Source organism: Hoplias malabaricus, chromosome 4, assembly GCF_029633855.1.
Source record: "Hoplias malabaricus isolate fHopMal1 chromosome 4, fHopMal1.hap1, whole genome shotgun sequence".
Taxonomy (NCBI): Eukaryota; Metazoa; Chordata; class Actinopteri; order Characiformes; family Erythrinidae; genus Hoplias; species Hoplias malabaricus.
In genome coordinates, this window is record NC_089803.1 from 56,123,068 (window position 1) to 56,142,719 (window position 19,652).

The 19,652-nt window shown below is 40.8% G+C and overlaps 1 protein-coding gene across 3 annotated transcripts in view; it reads right to left on the reverse strand.

Annotated features, from left to right (window-relative positions):
• The window catches only part of foxp2 (forkhead box P2), a 110,710-nt gene extending 92,265 nt beyond the window's left edge, over positions 1-18,445 (reverse strand). For all 3 annotated transcript variants that reach the window (XM_066667353.1, XM_066667351.1, XM_066667349.1), the window contains exons 1-3: positions 18,120-18,445; positions 9,855-9,920; positions 9,344-9,406 (exon numbers count right to left, since the gene is read on the reverse strand). The gene's annotated coding sequence lies outside the window, so the exon portion shown is untranslated. The remainder of the gene's footprint in view (positions 1-9,343; positions 9,407-9,854; positions 9,921-18,119) is intronic.
• Positions 18,446-19,652: the final 1,207 nt, after the last annotated feature.

A 19,652-nucleotide genomic window follows, 5' to 3' on the forward strand; every position in this document is an offset into this window, starting at 1 on the left:
AGACAGGCAACTTCTAAAGCGCCAGAGGTTAATGCTGTGTACATAAAAAGTGTGTGTGTGCGTGCAGGAACAGCACACATACACTCACACCTGTCTGTGATCCACTTACTACAGACATACAGGAGTCTGCAAAATATGAGAATCCCTTTTTTTTTAATGATTTCTATTATCATTTAATATCATTAATATCATTCGATTATATGAAATGATCCACTTTCACAAAGAAGTTGAACATTCCTCACACTGAAAAAAATATAAATTGTTTGTCAACGAATGACTGTTTTGACCGGAAATGAATGAAAATGGTGTCTGACTTCCGCACTCTGCATATACATTTAGCACAGTGGCAGAGCATGGCTTAGCCTCGAGATGCGAAAACCTCTGCTGGCTTTTGACTCTATTTCCAGTAGAATATCTGAGGAATAATGAATATCAAGCTACACAGTATATTGATTATCACTGAATAACCGTGACTTCTAAGGGTTAATGTATATTACAATTAAAAAGAGAGCCGTTTTAGGGACTGATACAGTTGTCACAATATTTCTGTAGTGAGTGTGATCTCCTGAACACACATATCAACGGTTCGCCTTGACAGCCTGTCACATACCACAGTCAAGCATGTCCGTATTGGCACGTACACATGCACACAGACGCAAATCCGCTCATGACTGTATTCTTGTGTCCCTACACAATACCTTTATTCTTACACTGGTTGCAGTCAAAACGAACACTGAGCCAGTCAAGTGGTTATTGAATGATAGCTAGTAAACATTGTCATAGCGAAGGTGGGCTGGATTAAATCCTGGTAAAGGCATTGAGCAGAACAGAAAAGAGGATAGAAATCCAAACAATAGCAAAATGGAGGCCAGTATCACTCGGCCCAATGTCTGCCATGATGAATATGTGAGAGATTATAGGAAGCGTTCCATCATTTACATAATGTAAAAACTCTCTCTTTCTTCCCCCTTCCACTATTCACTAAATAAATGAGAAAACTATCAAAGCAATGAAATGTTTGACAAAAGGCGGAGAGAGCGAATTCAGAATGACCTAGCGCTCTCCACAATACACACGCAGCAGAAGAGCATTCAGGGCCAGCAGACTGAGGAGGAGCTGGCAGAATATTTATTATTGAGTACAATAGTAATGTATTACTGTGTCACCTATACCAGTCCTCACCCCGAAGGAAATCACATCCAAATCTGAATACGCTCCTTCCCTCCAGTGGAGAAAACTCCAGAGAAAAATGGTTTTACATTCAAATTTGCATGAATGTAAATCTATGGAAAATGGAGTGGTTTCAAAGGCTTAAAAATTAACATAGCGCTTATCTAACGGCGACCGGTCCTATTCCCAAAAATCTAAGACTGCGCCATTGATTCAGTCCAAACACATTCAAACTGATGGCCCTATGCTTTTAAGTCATTTGTACGATGAACAAAGGAGAGAATGAGGAAACGATGCTCTATGATCTGTGAGGATGGCTCCTTGCAGACCATCAAAGCAATTATAAGGTGTCCTTCTCAGTGTACGGCAACATTTTACTTTGAAAAAAAAAGAAACTCATTTTTCCTGCATATACTTTTGGGATTCGGTTAAGTAATAAATAAATAAACAAATAAATAAATAAATTGTTTGGGCGATTTGAATTGAAGTGCTCAGTTCTAGAGGAACATACTGAGTCCGAACATTTACCAGCGGTGGTGAATGGAGCTAGAAAAATCAAGGCCCGGTCCGAAAACATTTAACCATAAGCAATATTACATACAAAAACTTCTCTGTGTTCTAACAGCAAACTGGCTTTACTGTAAACATTGTGATGTCCTGGTTTTACATCATATCAATTGTTAACTTAATAGCCAGATAGTCTGATAATGCAGTGTAGTTCCACTTTAAGGAAACAGAAAAAACGTACTGTATATCTGATGTGTCACATTGTTGAAAACAATAGTTACAAAAATACATAAATAAATAAATAAATGCCAAAATTACATCACCAGAAAAGTATGACTGTGCTCAGAGACTGCACAATAATAGACTTGGAGAAAATTTATGGTTGGCATTCCTTGGCAAGGGGTTTAAATCGAACCGTTTGCTTTCTCTGAGACCTTTCAAAAAACATTGGACTTGTGAAATTCCTGGGCCATAAAAAAAAACAAAAAAAAAAAAAAAAAAAAACAGCTCCCTCCCCTCTGTAACTCACACTTCTAGAAAGTGCCTCATCCCAGTTCTTCTTCAGGTTTCTATAAGCCAATCACAGTCGGGACAGCACATTGTCTTCTCTCTCTCTCTCTCTCTCTCTCTCTCTCTCTCTCTCTCTCTCTCTCTCTCTCTCTCTCTCCCTCTCTCTCTCTGTGTGTGTGTGTGTGTGTGTATGTTTCAGATCATTCCAGTCTATTTCAGTGAGCTCTCATAAGGCAACCTATTTTATTTACTTTATCTTCAATAAAATGGTCCAGTGAACATTAGCAACTTTGAGACATGAGTTTCAATCAGTGCTGTGGCAGCGGCGTCAGTCTGCATTAAAGCCTGAGGCATGTGTGTGTGTGTGTGTGCATTTGTGCGTGTGTATGTGTGTGTGGAGCAGCAGTAGAAACCATGTCTCAGACAGGAGTGAGTGTGGGGGCTGGTGAATGAAAGAGAGAGAGTGGATTAAGGGATGGAGATGGGGTTTGGCGAAAAGAGCCAAGTTAGAAGATAGAGAGATAGAGGTGTACTGCATGTCCAATGTATCGGCTGGCCGATAATATCATCCAGTATTTATGTCTCATGAATTTATTGGTATCATTAATAATACAAGCAAAAAAACCTGTGCAGTAGTTTATCCGTATTGCTGTCCAAACAATGAAATGACCATAAAGAAGAAGGAGACATTTCAAAGACTATCAATTCTATGCTGTACACATTTTTATATTTGAACAAGTACATACCTGAGAAGGCAGGAGGACCACAGCTCTATCAATAACCATGATACTGTAGCTTAGATTTACTAGATAAATGAACTGTAAAAGTTTGCTATTTTTTTATTAAAAACATACAGATTTACTGATTATTTGTCACATATTTTAAAATGTGTTCCTCTACATTTCTCTACACATAAGTGTTACTACATTTTGAGGACATGTTTGAACCTACAAACCTCAGTGAAAAACCTACGAATATTAACGTATAATGCACTGCTTTTATTTTTCAAATCGGTGGCACGATAGCGCAGCAGGTAGTGTCACAGTCACACAGCTCCAGGGATCTAGAGGTTGTGGGTTTAAATCCCACTCAAAGTCTGTGAGGACTTTGGTGTGTTCTCCCAGTGTCTGCGTGGGTTTCCTCCGGGTGCTCCGGTTTCCTCCCACACACATGTTGTTAAGTTGATTGGCTACATAAAAGTGCCCATAGGTGTCAGTGTATGTTGCCTGTGAAGGACTGGCGCCCCCTACAGAGTGAGTTCCTGCCTTGTGCCCAATGATTCCTGGTAGGCTCCAGTCCCTGAATTGGATAAGCGGTTACAGACAATGAATTAACAATTTATCAACTATTTCGGTAAACGTATCAATTTTTCTCACTTTCATATATATCAATCAAACTCCACAATGTCTGAATATTAATATTAGTCAAAGTGAATGTCACTTAAATACAGAACACCACTCAACAGTTCCAGTCAACGGAGACCAACAAAATGGGCAACTCCCGAAAGCTCTACTTATTGCTTATATTCCTTCAAATTCTTTCAGTTTAAAAATATGGGGCGGGACATAGTTAAAGGAAATTACAATTATTCAATCTTCACAGATGACAACTCCTTAAACAAAAGTTTTAAATTGTCTGGGTCTTAGAGAAAACAGAGAGAGAGAGAGAGAGAGAGAGAGAGAGAGAGAGAGAGAGAGAGAGAGAGAGAGATGCACTCCCTGGACAGTGTGGAATAGCTCATGTACAACAAAACACAGGTGAGTGGCCTGACACTGAGTGATGGCAGAGCCAAGACAACTCAAGAGCTTTTACATGACATGAAGTGTGGAGCTTGGAAAATACAAGTCACTCTGATGAAGACAGAAGGAAAGAGACTGAGAGGAAAAGAGAGAAAGAAATACAGAAAGAAATGGGAGGGGTGAGGGGGGGGGCATTTTAAAGGACAGGTCTTCACAGGTGAGCTGGGCCAGAGGACACCCTGTCTCTATGTGTGCTGCTGAAACGGCATGTTTATGCAGACTGGAGTCCTCTCACATGACTCCCCTCTGGCTGCTCCAGTCAACATCACTCCACGAGCCTCAGAGTCAGCTAGTGTGACCACACAATTGGCCCGGAGGCACTGCTTTCATGAAGGTGGGGGGGGGGTCGTAGTACACACAGACAAGAGTAATCAGAAACCCCATTTCAAGTGTTCCCTCAGTTTGTCAACAGGCACACATATCAGCACTGTCTAAAGTAAAGCTTGTATCTCTGAATTGAAAATTCCTAGTGTACAATAATGCAATAAGAATTGATATCAAATTATTTTGGTATTTTATATTGACCCATTCATCTATAAATCATTTCACAATGTAAAAGCTGTTTTTTTCCCCAATATTAAAATCAAAACATGTGGACTCGGGTTTGGTGACATGTGACCATGTGCTTAAAGTTACATGCATGTCCTCATATCCACAATCCTGACTCGCTGGTGACCAGAATGCTGAAGACAACATCTCATAGACACACACTTTCACACCTCCCCATCAAGCCAGGTAGCTGTGATGAGCTTATATTGGGTAGGCTTGTGGTTTGTGGTTGGGAAGCCAAATTCCAAGCTCTAGTACTACTGTTTCCGCTGTATCACTTTTCAAGCCGCGATCAAATGATCACAGAGAACAAAGCCGTGGGCTTGTTCCTTTGTAGTAAAATCTTCTGAATGAGTGCAACTCGATTCGGAAGCTTTAAAAAAATAAAAAATAAATAAAAAATATTGCTATCAAAGCAATTCTGGTAGAAAAAGTATTTGCACAAAAAGTGATTGATTATTTTGAAAAATAATGGGTTTTTAAAATATTTACCAAATAGACATCTAAATTGCATTTATGGGAAATGTCATATACTGTGTTCCTGAATTATGAGGAGAGAAGAAAAAAAAGAGACTGGGCTAATTTAATCTAATTTACATTTATATGAACCTTCTTTGTGGCCAATTATTCATATAATCTAAGAGTCTTACAACTCCACAGGAGGCCGAAATCCTTCAGACTCAGTTGCTTCAAAGTGGATAAAAACAGTTTCTAAGAAACCAACTGCGGTTAAAAAGAGTGTTTATTATATGATACACTTTATATAATAATTTAGGTTTAGCTCAACCATTTCCTTCACATATTTCATCAGATCGGCACTGTGTATAATTGGGTGGCTGGCAAATCACATGAAAAATCATAACTACAAACGTAGCACAACATGAATTGTTTAGAAGAGCTAATATAATCCAACTCTAAATCAGCAACAAAAAGCAATAAAGCTCAAGAGCTGTCATATCCGCGGTGGAGGGTGATCAACTTCATGACGGTGCTTATCACATGGGACTTCAGCCCTGTTAAGATATTCGAAACTAGACGACGTAGCGAGATTGCGATGGCATGAGACCAATGCATTGGACATGATCACCTTTGAGCAAAGTGCCTCCCTAATTCCACCCACCTGGAATAACGGGGTGAACGGCATGTCAGACCTCTCTGATGTCATGCCTGAATGGGGTCCCATTTCACAATCATCCCAGGCACTTGGAAAAATTCCACCGCTTGGGATTCCGCACCCATACTTTTCCCAATTAAACCAGATAAGTAAGAATAACACACGAACTGTCATAATATCTGGTTGGACAAAACTGTGCTGTACTGCTGCATTTCTGTGAGAGCTATTGACCGAGTTGTGCGCTTCTGGTGTGCACTTCTAAGCAGGAGAGTAATAGGGTGTTGTGGGGAGTAAGAAATGAAGAAGAGCTGAGAGGGAGCTGGATTAGAAGTCGCAGTGAAGGACACTGAATCTCAGCCGATTCAGAATGGTGATTAGCATAGCTTCCAACTGGATCAATAACCTCATTGAGTCAGTCTGTCTCCTCCATCAGGAGTGATGGCAGCAAGGTGCAGACTCTCCTTTGTAACTTTATTCTCATGGCAACTGCTCGTTCTTTTAAAGATGGGCAATGCTTTATGTAAAATCACGAGAACAGAAGATATTTAACCGCTCACAACAACAACCTCCTTTTGAAGCAGCCTCAAATTACATGTGAAAGATGTATGTAGAAGGGCATAAAAGTGAGTGAGTGAATATGGGTTCTGCCAAAATATTAAGCAGAAGGGTTATACCACTCTGTAATTTAAAAAGGAAAATATAATTATGAACCAATTGTTTACAAGTTCTGTTTGATTGATCCAATGTATCATTTACCTTACGTATAATACATGCAGCTAACCAGTGTGAAATATGATATGCACAGAAAAGCAAATAGTGTATTTCTAAGTTAGTACAGATTTGATAACATATTATTATATTGTCCATCCTTATACTCTCGCTCCTCACATGCAGTCATCGGTTTCTGTCTTCTCCCACTTACTAGCAGCTATAAAGAAATCAAGGACGTTACAAGAACCATTCTGTTAGATGATGATTCAGATACAAGCACTAACCCAAAAACCAAACTCCTGGTGAGAGAAATAGAAAGACTTTTTTCCTGAATTTACTTTTTAAAAAAAAGCACTTACAAGCTTTTTGAGAGTGGAAGACAAGGAGCCTCTTAAAATCCAATTTGCTCACAGCATGACTTTATCAGCCCTTAACCAAACCAAGTTGAACAGGAATATGGAAACTTGGTCAAGCTCCAAAACAAAAAAAAAATTATAAATGATAAAAAAACTCTTCCTTTCGTTCTCATGCGGAGACAAAACAATGAAGCGGAGAAAGTTTAAGAATGAGAGAAACACCAGATCCATGAACCACTGGGGGAAAAAGTGAACCTTTGATGACAAGGACTTTTTTTGTTATGGAAAAGGCTTAAGTTTAAAATATTCTGTGGGTGGCTGTGAAAGGGGGATTGACCAGTGACCTGATCCCAGGCGCACTCCGGGTGCTAGGGTTAATGGAGGATAAAGATTAGCTTCATCCCCATCCCATCCACCTTACCCTCCAATCCCAAATCAGCCACACAATAAGACCTGCCAATGGGGACTGAGCCCGGTGCCTTTGATATCCCCCATCTTCTCTGCTCCAAGTGGCCAGAGCAAAGCTCCGTGGAGGTTACACTTCTCCACGCTGGGGAAGGAAAGAGCTCTCAAAGAGCCATTTGGGAAGGAAATGACAGGCACTCTGCCAGAACAAGAAATCAATTTTCAAAGGGGGAGCATGAGCAAAGCTGTCCATCCGAACTGCCATCTTCAAACTTAGGGCGAGATATGCTTAATTGCAGCAGATTTTTTTTTTTTTTTTTTTTTTGCGACGTGTGTGCATTTGCGGTGTGAAGTTGGGGGGCAATTATACTTTCTTTTTTTCCCCCCCGCCTTGATGAGAGGAGTTCTGTTCCAGAACAGATCTGCTTTAAGAGTTCATCTTTGAAGATTTAACTGGATACTCGACAAATTAAAAACTAATATTCAAATCTCTTTAAGGTGGGAAGAGGGAAGCGGGGTTCTGCTAAGTCTTGTGAAGCGATGACTCATGGGATATGAGCTTTGGCCTACAGCCAAGCCACCCAACCTCGCAGCAAACTTTAATCATTTCTGCAGCTTGGCAGAGACAGGGCTGTGGAAGTTGAATAGCCACACTGGTTTTCTCCAGTGTAAGAATCCAAACGACTGGTTTTATCAAGATGACCAAGATCTGGCTATTACAAATGAGGCTGAAACTTTCGCAAGGTGAAAAAATAGCTTGTAGCTCCACTAATGAAAGAAGTACTGATTATGGATCGTGTAGTGACTGAAGCATGTTCTTGATTTTCATTTGCATAAATTAGGTTAAACTGCTAACAACTTTTGGGGCTAAAATGCTTTAAAAACTTCTCCACATTATGGATCTTGAGGGAATTGCACCTGTCTTGATAACTTTTGGAAGAGTAGCAAATATAACACGTTTAAGTCTGAGTTTTCCAGTTATTATAGCACTCGCAAACATCTGTGCATATATCTTCCAGTCATCGTTGAATTAGGTTTTGAACCTGTAGCAATGCATGAAAAAATAGCACATTTGCCTCAGTAGATTTTCACAGTTCAAACATCTAAACTGTCACTTTCTCAAAAATGGGGGAAAATAACTTAAGAATTCAAGTACGGATTTGGACTCCAATTAAACGCTCTCTTGAAAGCTTCTCTCTGTGTATCAGTGTGCCATGCATTTGTAAAAACCCTTGTATATTGTTCTCTTCCCCAAGCCAACAACTCCATTTACACATAATGACTTTGAAGTATGATCCAGTTTGAAGTGTTTACATGTGCTGGATTGTGATGTATACTCAATGCGATGGCTCATCAGTGGCAAAAAAACTCTCTTTCAGAGTGAAATCACACACATCAAGCTTTTAAACAACTCAAAATATCATCACTGTCCAAAGAAAAACATGCATCTACATTTTTGTTGATTGTAGTTTACTCCATCATTTCAACACAGCAGCTGTCCTTCACAGTGTGTTTCAATTTCTTGGAATTAAATATTTTTCCACTGAATGTTAGGAAGGTTATTCCTTCTACTATTTTGGAGATGCATGTTTTTCTTATATATAAAAATATTAAAATGATATTTTTTCCTTTCTTATGTCAGACCTTCCACTTAGCATCCCATCACCCAGTTAGCATGTAAGCAAGAGTTTCTCTTCTCCCCATCACGACTGCAGTTCTGTGTCTGGCAATGTCTGCGCGACGGCATCTGCGACTCGTCTGTAGGGGGCTATATTGCTAATGACAAACTCCGCCACTGCTGTCACATAATCAGTGGGTGAGGAAATTCCTCTCACTTCTTCTGCACTGACTTGGTGACAAACTACTGCTTACTGAACACTACGAGAGAGGGCCAGAGGACCTGCTGCAGCTGTTCTCAGACACTACGCACAATTGAATGAGCTCATTTTGTCATTAACTTTTAACACTTCCAGAGTGAGTGGTGGGCACTTACTGTTCTAAGAGTTTTAGGAAATTTAGGAGAGAGCGACGGAAGGGCCTTCTAAGGAGAAAGATGCGTGCGGAATCTTTTCCTTTTCTCCACCACACGTCATTAGAGTTGCTCTCTGGCTGTGGTTGATGGAATATTTAAGGAGACTGACTTTCGAGAATGCGTCTCGATTATGGCTGAGGCAAGACGATGGGACATGCAAATGACCACTTTAAAGAGTGCATTTACTTACCACTTGTCTTGGCTTCAGAGTGCTCGGGCGGTGCAGTGAGCAACTGCCATACCAGATCTCATCCTAAACAAGACAAAGGAGAATGGAAATTCGCGTATGAACGTGTTAGCAGTTTGCACAATCCACTGAATTGTTTCCATGTTTTTTTTTTCTGTCTGCCAGCTTGTTAAGAACACAGGAACCAATGTGTCTGCGATTCTAGTGAGTAATATTTGGAGGGAAAAAAAATTAGTGGTACAAAACACGTCAGATATTTAACAGACTTTTTTTTGCTCCCTTAGCTCAGGTGGTACTCCAGAATGAAAGGAACTAAAACAAAGGATGTCATTGAAACATCAAGGTAAAAAAAAAAAAAAATCATTTGATAGCAGCTCTTTTACTACTCCTAAGTCTGGACGGCTGTGTGTAAACCACCTTTCACTCATTTCTTTAAAAAAAAAAAAAGTTATATCTACTAAAAAGATGAAAGCCTTGACAGAAGTACAAAAGAAATCATTCTTTGCAAACTTACCCTGAGGGGGAAAAACGTTCAGCCGATGTCCGTCTTTGGAGGGGCGAGTCCAGGTGTGCAAAGGATCTGTCAAACAAGACAGCAAATGTAACTCACTCAAAGCTGCTTATATTGCAAGACTGTGTCAGTGATTTGACTACTTACAAAAAGTTGTAGAAGCTAAAAACTTTTGTTATACAGAAATATACATCTTGAAGATCACTCCTCGTTCATATGACTGTGTAAGTGTACGAGTGTTTCTTTACCCGAGGCCTAGATTCAAATGTATCCGATTTTGAATAATAATCGGGAGTTACGAGTGAAGGAGAGAAGAAAACTGTTTTGCCCTAAAAAGAGCCTACTGTGCCTCTCAAAAAGCAACTTTTTACTAAGTGTTCTCATTTTTGCTGACACTAACAGATATGTGCACACACAAAAAAACCCTCATGTTGTAGCATATGACTCTCCCTTGTTAGAAACGTTTCACACATGATCTTGTGGCATAGAACAGACACATGCACAAACACACAGACACTTTCTCAACCAAGTGGCCTGGATACTCCTGTTGTTTTTTTTTTTCCCTCTCAGAATTCCAATGACCCCTGTAGGCAACTAGCAACTGCTGGATCCTGTGGAATGTGCTCCCTGAACTGTACAAAGGGGCGGGAGAGCATTGCTGCAAACAAAAACTGCCAAGTGCCATTACATTTACTGCCTGAGTTCGCGGAGGTGTTGCAAAGACCTCAGCTACTGAGCATTAAGAAAAGAGAATGAACTGTTTTATCAACCCAGTCATCAGGACAAGGCTGATAAGGCCGCACATTTTCCCACCGTATGCTTCCAAGTGTTTATTATTACTAATGTTTGTGCCTACAGTATATTTTAGCAGAACCACTAATCCTCAGTTTGTCCGTGCAAACAGTGGGTTGCTGGGTGTATATTTAAGGCTGCTCGCTCAGTCAACATTCGAATCAAAGACTTATTATGAAAATTAGATTTCAAGCTGTTCAGCCCTTTTTTGTGTAAATAAACATGGAAAATGAAATGCAATATAACATGAATCCGCCAGATAATTATCCTGGCAAAACATTATGTTTCGCTAATGTTCCATTCATTTTAAATGGCCTCTGAGTTTACTTTAATACCACAACACCTCTGGACTGTGAAAACTCACAATTTAAAATCATGGCAACGCAATACCAATGCTATTAGTCTGCGTGACCTCAGCATTGAAGGTTTCCACAATGCCACAGCCATTTCTATTCTCCATTCAGAGCGATCTCTAAATACTATCAAATTATATATACACACTCCATCAGACATTCATAGGCTCTAATAATGCCAATGTCTGATATTTACATGAAGCGCCGCGCTATGTCAAGATAAACTATTTCAAATCAAGGGCAGGAATACCTCCACAGCCCCATACCGGGCTGCGAGGACGAAAGAAGACATTATGCTAACAAGTCAGATTACTGTACACAATAATTTTTATCTTTAAAGTAAATACCATTCCCGTATTACAGGGAAAGTCGGCCGCAATATTTTTTGACAGAGGCCAAATGCCCCTTATCTGTGTTAGTCGAGCAATTCAAGGCCTCCGAACAAAGATGGGTCTTCAAACTCCTTCTATTCATCACTGGACGTGTAATTACCCCCGGTTCACAGTCTAGACGTTACCGCTTTCAGAGTATTTAAGACCCCCTTTGCAACATGCATGCTGCTTGCACCCAGTCCAACGTTAAATCTGCACCAGATAAATTAGCAAAGAATGCAATAAAAAAAGAGCACAATGAAAAGAACTTTATCCTTCCCACTGCTAAATGAGATTTCTTTGAAATGCAGATCAGTGGCGCTAGATTAGTGAATTTTAGCTGCTGTCAACATCATAACAAAATACAAATGCGATTGTTCGCCTGGTTCTTATCTCCTTGCTTCCATCTGCTGCCTCGTTATTTACTCTCCTTGATTTACTATGCAGATCTAAATAAGACGCATCAAAAGGAGGGCTTACAGCACAATGGCTTTTTAAGCTTCTACATCAAGGTATTTGAGAGCGCCGTCACATGAAAAGCCGGCCCATCAAAGGCACATCCCTAATGAACTTCTATATCAGAGAGGGGTGTGTGGCGCTCCAAAGCGGCACGGGGAGAGGGAGAGACGCTAAATCAGAGGAGGCAAATAGAGGCAGGATACCTCCGTGGCCCAGGGAGATTAACGTCCGGCAGGGACCCTCATTGAAGCCTCCACATGGGCCTGGCCGAGGCAAGCGCGGGCTTTTTTTTTCAACTAAACCTCTCCACTACACATTCACAGAATAATAATAATAATAATACAAAAAAAAAAACCCACTCAGGTATCACAGTAGTGTGCGCTGGAGAGCGTACTGAATCAGGCCTGAAGGCAGGACCGCTGCATGGAAGTAATAAAACCCAGCCTGCCACCATGACAGACATGGACATCTTGACATATCTGTACGTTGAGTAATCACAGGGTGAATGTACAGCGCGCGAGGACCACAAGAGTTCAGGCGAAGCTCGGTTCTCATGGAGGTGCCACAATAATGACGGTAATCTTCAAAGCTCTGGCGTAATATTTAGGGAAAACCTCTAATTTCACACCATATTTGTTGCATCCTGAGTACACAGACAGGATTACAACACAAATCCCACAACTTACAGAGGAGGAGGGAGCGGGTGCGCAAAAATAAATAAACAAAATAAAAATGTGTGAGTGTTTGAAGATACCTCTTATGCTATTGGACACTAGTGTGAGTTAAGAGCCTATACGCAGTCACTTTAGTGGGGAGCAATTAGTCCCAGAGGCAGAGCAGATGTAGAGCTGGCACACGTGGCCTGGAGCAGGGCCGTGGGAGCCCACCAGATGATGAGAGGGCAATAAGGAGGGTGAAGGTGGTGGTGGTGGTGGTGGGGGGGGGGTGTCGAAGTGTGCAACTCGTGGCAAGCGTTTGTGTGCCAAGTACCGGCTCCTGGGCATAGCCCACCCTCCACAAAAGTCCCTTTCCACAGAGAAAAATGAAAGGAAATAAGAGGAATTGTGTCTTGTACTTGGTCTTGTGCAGCTGCAGGAAACAAGTCCTTTTTTCTATCCACAAAGAGCAGGCGGCACTAGAAAATGGCATTAAGCTTAACTTAAGCTTCATCCAGTGGCTCTGTGGTCATGCCACACAAACCACTGTTGTCTCTTAGCCCTCCCCTTTCTCTCTCTCTCTCTCTCTCTCTCTCTCTCTCTCGCTCTCTCTCTCTCACTGCCTGCATGGTGCCAAGTGGGCTCAGTGCCAGTCGCATTTGCAACCACAAGGGACTATTGCCTTTTTTCTTGTTTAATGAAATGACAAAACAACAGATTTACATATGCAGAAACAGGTGTTGTAACAGGTTTGACTCCTCTTGACCTAAACTGCGCAGAGGGAAAAAACAGAAAGAAAAAAAAAAAACAGAAAAAAAAAAGTTTATTAGCAACAGCTGCCTAGAGGGTATTTAGGCTCTGATGGGCATTCAAGTCTGCACCATCTGCCCTGCTGGTTGCCAGGAGTGACAATCTAAATTAAAAACCACTCATCAAATATCATAAAAATAAACCATTGTATTGCTGTGGCCATATGCTGCAAGTGGCCCTATCAAAGACAAAAGCCTCTCAGGTACATACTCAGAGTATAATTAACCTTCTGCACAGCCTACATCTACAACCAGAGCACACTGCCAACTGAAGACATCCCTGTGCAGAAAACAAAACAATGACTCCTGTGTTATCCACCCCCCCCAAAAAAATGCATTCCTGCATGCCCCTGAGTGCTCACTGTCAGTTTGTGCAGAGCAGAGGACGTGGTTTTCTGGAGGAATTACGAATCACAGTCTGCGCAGCAGTTGCTGCGATCGTTCTGAGGAGGGCAATGTTCAGCTGGGTAAAAGCAGTGGAGCGAGGAACAATCCGAAATGAAGTGCAAGTGAATTTTTAGCGTGTTATAAAAACGATACTAGCTTTAGTGCATGATGTTTTCATGCATTTTAACAATACAAAGCATCACATGATCTCCTTCCAGCTTGTGGTGAATACGTACTGACTGTTCATCAACTACAACAACAAAAAAAGATGGTGGTCATTGATAAAATTCGTAAAAAATATATAATAATAGTAAATCCTATCAGACATGCGACGACACCGCCTGATTTTCAGAGAGAGAGAGAGAGGGGAAAGAAAAAAAAGAATTGAGGGCAAGAAGTCAAACAGAAAACATTTGCTGTGCCCTTCTGAAAGACAAAGCCAGCATTAATGTGCTTGTTTTCTGCCCTGTTTTTATTTAGAGGGAGGCAGGAGGAACAAACCTGAGACAGTCGTGACCCTGCCAGAGTGTTGCAACTTGTTCTAGAGCTATGCCAGCAGAAGGCAGCACCATATGCCCCCAGCCCCGAGCCCGATGCTCTTTCTGCAGCCTAATACGCCTGTCAGGAGATGTTATCGTCACAAATCCTGTTTTTTTGTGTGTAACATTTTCAAATAAACAGATTTTTTTCCTCTTTCCTAACAGCACTGTCCTCTGAGATTCCAGTTAAAGCTCATCATTTGTTGGTAATGCTATGAATAATTATGAAAAATATACTAAATCCATTCAACATCCAACAGCATTGTGATGTTTCCGCTTCTTTAAACGGAGGACGTCTTGTTCGTTAATGGTATGTCCCGTTCTCCTGATGTAAACATGACCACTGAAACAGATTTAACTATGCAACAGAATACAAATAATTCACTTAACTGCGGAACCCAGTGAAGCACTGTCAATAAGAACAATAAAAGGTCACAGCTTGTCCTGCTCCCTTGTCTTACCCTGACGCGGTTCACTGTTTACTATACACTCAGGCCAGGGGCGAGTGTGATCCGAGTGCTGGTGACCTTGCCGTTTACTACAAATGACACCCCCTCCACCCAATCTTTCATTCAGACTGGACCCTGAAACCAAGGGGCTTTCACACCAGTGTGCTGTCACCTTGCTCTGAATCTGTGAGCTCATGTCATGCCTTCACGGACATATGCAAAAAAGAGCTTTACAGGCTTTATATCAGAGATGGATACAATATACAAATAATCCTTAAACACTGAATAATATTTAAGAGCAATTCGTTTTCTCTTGTGGCTAAATGCTATTCTCCATAAAAAATGATGAGTTCAAAAGCCCTGAACCAACAATTTGCTTAAGGTTAAAGCTTTCAGAGTTTTTTTTTTTTTTTTTTTTTTGCAACAAGCATCAAATGACTGAATCTAAACAGCAGTGGGTCTGTGGAAAGATTTGGGTCATCTGTCCTAATGTCCTTCATCAACCCTCAGATGAAGTTACTAAGAAGACCCTGAATTTGTTCTTCTGCCCTGCCTTATTCAAGCAAGACGCTGGATATTTTAAAAGACGGCAATTCACATATAATCCATATGCACTGACCCCACCCGAAAAAAAAAAAGCTTTTTACCTTCCTGGCTAAAATTCACAGCACTTTCTCATTGAAAACATCAGCTCTAGTCAGGCTTAATAGGTGACCCAGAACGTAACTAAAAAAGCCTTAGCTCTCAGCCTCTTAGTTACTGAAGCACACAAAACACCATTACCGTGATGTGGATAATTATGGAGCATGAGGGCCTCTTAAGCATGTAATACAGTCTTTTATCTAAAGAAGTCAATCTCTCCTAGGCTGACAGCTAGAAGCATATGATCCTGGTAAACAAATACTTTCACGCGGCACAAAAGTGCCATTAAAGGCCAGAACTGTCAACACAAATTCCATTCTTACTGCAGGAGAAAAGGGAGGGAAAAAAAAACCTTGATCACCTCTGGTTGCCTTAACTTGCATGGAGGTTGTCATGGAAACATTTCTGTGAAGTTAATGTGGATAAAAACAGAAGGCTTTCGAGCTTAATTTCCATTAGCGGTTTTCTGACCCTGTTTATGCATCCTTAGGTTTTTAGCGAGGGGCCAGCACAGATATCAGGCAGTGCAAACGGCAGGTCACTGACAGTTGTTTTATTTTTTGCCGAAACACCTCAAGGTCGAGCGAGCGGGCGGTGTGATTTTACAAACGGTGCTGAGTAGTGGTGAAGTAGAAATGACAAAGTTGAGGCATGAGTAAGACGCTGACGAACGACACGCAACAGAAGTTACGCAGAAATAAATAAATACAAACTAAACGTTAAAACAACAAATAATTCGATTAAACACAAAGCAGTGTGAGCTGACCTTCCGAGGGTTGAATAAACAGACCATAATTGTATGTTTTTGGTATCGAATGCCAAAATGGAACAGAATATGGATATGTGCATTAACCTCCAAGCAGTCAACTCCACCCTTAATTTTGACAAATGATTTCAACTTAACAAAATGCATGCACATTAAATCCAGGGAGGCCATACATTTTCCTATCAACGTAACACACGGAGAAGCCGTGATGAATGGCGTAATCTGGCGGATGTATGCAAAATGCCAGGCTGAGTGCCGGATTGGGCCCCAGTCACGGGTCAGCTGTCAGCTGTCCCCTTCAAGCCATCACACTGGCACTGTATAGAAGCGCCCCATCCCTTTCCACAGTGGGTGTGCTGGAACCGTACTAATTAAAATCACCTGTAAAAGATGACATGAGGCTAACGAAGGGCTGAGCCTCGGATTGCACAGTGAGGTCGAAGACGGCAAAGAGCGCTGGGCAAAATTTTAACTGCCGCTTTTGAAGCGGCTGCGTGTTGAGTGATGAAATGGCGTGAGACACACCTGCGCTTCACCTGCACGACTGCCACAGTAAAGCAGAGGCTCCGGCCCCAGCCAACACACAGGTGAAAGCTTGCAAGCTAATCATGGGTCACCACTGGAGCTGTGCTTCCACACACCTTGTTAGCAGTTAAAAGGGGGAGTGTATCACATATTGATTTAGTTGCAGATATCCTTTACCCACCAAGTCATTTAGGCATTGCCATAAAATGGGCCTGGATCTAAGAAGAGTGCTGTCCCTAATCCTACTCTCTATTACCTGCTTCAACACAACTTACTATCAGTGTTCACACTATGGAGATTTCACAAGGACCATGACACTGGAGCAAGCAAACACGGTAAGACAACAACAACAACAATAGCAATAATAATAATAACAATAATAGTAATTTCAGTATGAAGTAAAAGTATGAACATTTTACTAAGACAATCATTTTATTCAGTTTTAAAGTTCACATAAAAAAGTGCTGCTTTTCTGCTAATTTGTTAATAACACGTTATAGCAACACAAGTCCTGCCAAAGCTGATCATAATTAACAGCAACTGAGTGGATGAGAAGTTCATATTTCATTGTTATGAAAACAATGTGTACGTTTAAAAACAACACATATGTTTTGTTTTGTAGCCTGCAATGTCAAAGGTTCTAGCCTTGTATACAGAAGAAAACTAAATACACACACACTGAATTTCTTCTGAAAGTACATATTTACAATCAGCCGCATCTGTTATAACGTGGTTTTAAAGTAGAGAAAGTGTTGACTGTCATTTAATCTACCTGTGTTTAGGTCAGTCACATATTTTCTGCTTCTTAAAAATAGTAGTAGACGTGGAAAATACATTTTCAAATGTAAATTACGTTTACGAGCCCGAACATTTGTGCTATTTTATATAAATATTAGTAACAAAAACATGCGACAGTTATTAGCCAACATTTGACGTTTATAGATGCGTAATAACAAGTTACACGAGGCACCGCTTGAGCCACTTTTTCACGAACGTATGTGATTTATTTTTTTTTTGTGTCAATATCAATTATTTGAAAGTCTCTTAGTGGTTATTAACTGAGTAAAAGTTAGAAAACCGAGGATAGACTTGAAAAGGCTGCAAACAAGTACATATCTAGCTAAAGTTTTAAGACAACAAGTGAACGAAAAGAGAGAGGACTCTCTCTCTCACTTTCTCTCTGTGTCACACTCTCTCTCCCTCTCTCTCTCTTTCAATGTGTTGACTTCTGTGTGACCCACGCCGGACAATATACTGTTAAAACGTTAAAAGCTTCAAGCGCCGTACAGACTTAAATACTACGTGCGAAAAGCCCACAAAACAACGGCTAAATTCCGTATTTCGGAGCAGCTGCACAGTTCACACAACTCCAGCTATAGCTTAAGAGTTACTGTTTCATTGAAGTTCAGCTCCCTATCGATAAGCAGAAGCTGGAGTGAAACTCCTGAAAGGAGAAAAAAAACAGCACAGCACACCGACAAAGAGAAACATAAAAAAACAGTGAAGTGGGAAAAACTCACCAAATACACGCGGTTATTTCCTCCGTGGGAAGGAAAAGCAAAACACAGAGGTTTTTGTGGAAATGTGAAAATACACACGCACGCAGAAACACACACACACACACACACAGTGTGTCTCTTTCGGCGTCGTGGGGAAACAGACTAACGCAAGTGTGCTAACAAGTTAATCAAAAAAAGGTTTTCAAATAAAAAAAAGGAGAAGAAGAAGAAAAAGAACAACAAGCCGTAGAGTAAACAGCTAAAACGGCGAAGTATCCCTCCGCTCGGAGATGCACGCGTTTGCCTCCTGTCTTCACTGGAGTGTGTGCTGCTGTTATTACTAATGCAACACGGGCAGGAAAAAAAGCACCACGCCGAGTGTACACTGAGTCCTGCTACAATGCTCGCACACGAGGCGCAATACGAGGCAGCAGCTTGTTTTTTTTTTTTTTTTTTTTTTTCCCTTACGATTCACCACATCAAGATGTATTCCGCCGAGTATTTGGGACTAGCTGATTAGAAACCCCCCACGCCCCCCCCCCCCCCTCTCTCCAACAACCCCCCACCCAGCGAGCCTCCTCCGGAGGTGGATTTTGTTTTTTTGTTTTGGGGTCGTTTTTTTTTTTTAGTGCCACGACCCCAGGTCCGTGACGTCGCTGCGTCCACCTGCTGTGTAAACAACAAACAACAACAACAACAACACGAGCAAACTCGCGACAACTTTCACGGAAGCGATAAATACCAGAAAGCGTTATTCAAAGGACCGAGACCCTTACGACGGCGGAGGAACATTACAGCGGGAAAAGTTGAGAACAAAAGCACAACAAATCTTACATTTTTGTCGTGCTATTGTTGTGCAGGTTTGCGCGTATACGGGCTACCTCTGGAAATATGATACATTTTGGCGATTTTATAAATACAATAAGTCAAAATATGCTCTACAGAAAACTCACTTCTACCATATTCCATGGACAATTTCCTGACTTTAACATATTGAAAAACTATATAAAATAATGTTATAAAATAATAATAATAATTAAATATCATGTTATGTTTTATGTTGTTTATTGTTATGTTTTCATTATGTCAAACTCAATCAATAATTTAATGATACAGATCTCTTACTTTCTCTCTCATATACATGGGTTTGTGCATTTCTCTTGTTACATATTCATACTTTTTTGTGTGTCTTTTCAAAACTAATGTCTTTGTAGCCTAGATGCCTTGATCTTTTTTCATATGATTTGCAGTTTAGTTTTGCAAGATATTTCCTACCTAACACCTGAGGTGTGTAAGTGAATCTGAATGCAACATCACACCCCTACATCGTTCTACTCTGTTTGAATATTAAATTGTCATCAATATAATAAAAAAAAACACATGATAATTTCTCTTTTCTGAGTCTCCGGGTTGTAGTAAGAATGTGGTATTTTTAAAGCATGTTCTCGCTCGTCAGTCCACAGGTTCGCTGAACTCTGTGTGGAACAAAAAACGAAGTTTTGGGGGGCATTCGGATCTGTGTTAATCGCAGGTGCACCGCCTGATCTTGCAGTG